We start from the raw sequence: 1,761 nt of genomic DNA on the forward strand, positions 1-1,761 counted from the left end.
CCCTCGTTGTGTGGGGGGTGTCCACGGCTCTGAGACTCGGGTGCTGTGGGTGCCCCAAACTCAGCTTATGGTCCCCCACTGTTTCTACTGATGGAGGAGCCCCCAAACCTGACTTCTCTCGTTCCCACCCGCTCAGACCACCTGCTGCGTCCGCCTCTCCATCTAACTACTAAATATGGAATTCCCTTACCTCTTCATTTAAAATTAGCTTTTAAATAATTCGAGGCGAAAAGCAAGACCTCCTCTAAAAGGGGCTGTGACTGAGGTCAGGCTGCCACGCTTAATGCATATGCTGAAGCTTTTCAGGCAAACTGCAACTCAGTCAACAGAAATCAGGAGCGTTATATGGGTTATTCCAGGGCCAGGAGGCCATTATTCCCTCCCGATGGAAAAAGCCAATCTTTAAATTTCATACAGTCAAGAGCTATTTTCTTTTGGGATTTGCCCTAAAATGGGAGGGTGCTATGGGGTGAATCTAGGAAACGTGTGTGGAAGGTCTTTGTTCGAGGAGCCAGCCAGGCTGTGCTGACAATTCAAAAACAACAGTGACTTCTGTCATCACTGTTGATAAGTCCTAACTTAAAAAAAAAAAAAATCCTTTGGCCAGAAGCATAAGGTTTATAGCAAAATAGAAGAAGTTTATTGAAGCGTGGACAAAACTAGAGTGAGTGTGGGCAGTGACAGAGAGTGCCCGAGGTTGGCCCTGAGACCCCTGGTGAACACAGCTGCGGATTTGTTCAAGTTTTTCTCGGATGTGTGGCTCTCCTTTGGAATAAAGTTTCATCTCACCTGCGGGCTTAGCGCTGTCAATGTTTCTGTAGTTTTGTAAAGACCAAAGTCAAATGATTTGAGCCCCAGCAGAGCAGGACCAGAGCCCAGAGCCGCTCAGCGCACTTGGGCTGTTCCTGGCGCTGCAAACACTGTTCCTGGGGTTTAGCCACCTCCGACACCGAGTGTCTGCCAGACCCGTCCCACCCTCCCCTCTCACAGGGGTCAAACACACGCTGTGCTAGTCAGCTCCTCTCTGCCACCCTATTCTTTCCACAATAACAACTTAAAAACAACATGTTGTTTATCAACGGGCCTCTGAGCTCACCAGGAAGGAGTCTGAGGTTCCGTGTTCAGGATCGGGCTTCTTCTGTCCCACAAGCCAGCCAGGGTCTCATGGCGCTCAGGTGCCAGCAGGAGAGAATTCAGTTTCCCAGGGATGGGCTGTGCCTGTGTGACGTCACAAGGGCTGCGGGAGACAGAACTCCGAGCTGAGCGGCCCCTCCCCGCAGAAGCCAAGGGGCCCCCCAACCCCTACTGAACAATGTGGGCCTGAACCCCCTGCTGCCAGCCCTCGGGTCCCCTGGGGTCCGTCTCTAGGAGGCTCCCGTGAGAGCACGTGTCACACACCCAGCGTGGGTGCCCAGCAGACGACAGCCTGTGGGAGTGAATGCGGGAAGGACCCTCTGCCTGAAAGTGCAGATGCACACGGAGCTTCTGGGGGCTAAAGGGGCCCGTGGACCTGGAGAAAACATACCTGTGCCTCGTGGTGCAGGAAAGACACCAGTCCTGGCCCTGGGAGCCTGGGGTCTGAGGAAGGGCTCCCCATGAGACGGGGACAGCTGAGCACAGCCAGACACCCGTGTTCATACATGACGTGCATGATCATGCCTGATACCCATGGTCACCCCTGACGCTCGTGGTCTTGCCTGACACACGTGGTCATGCCTGACACACGTGGTCACACCTAACATGTGTGGTCACCCCTGACAT

The sequence above is a fragment of the Oryx dammah genome, unplaced genomic scaffold (assembly GCF_014754425.2).
Source record: "Oryx dammah isolate SB20612 unplaced genomic scaffold, SCBI_Odam_1.1 HiC_scaffold_1, whole genome shotgun sequence".
NCBI lineage: Eukaryota > Metazoa > Chordata > Mammalia > Artiodactyla > Bovidae > Oryx > Oryx dammah.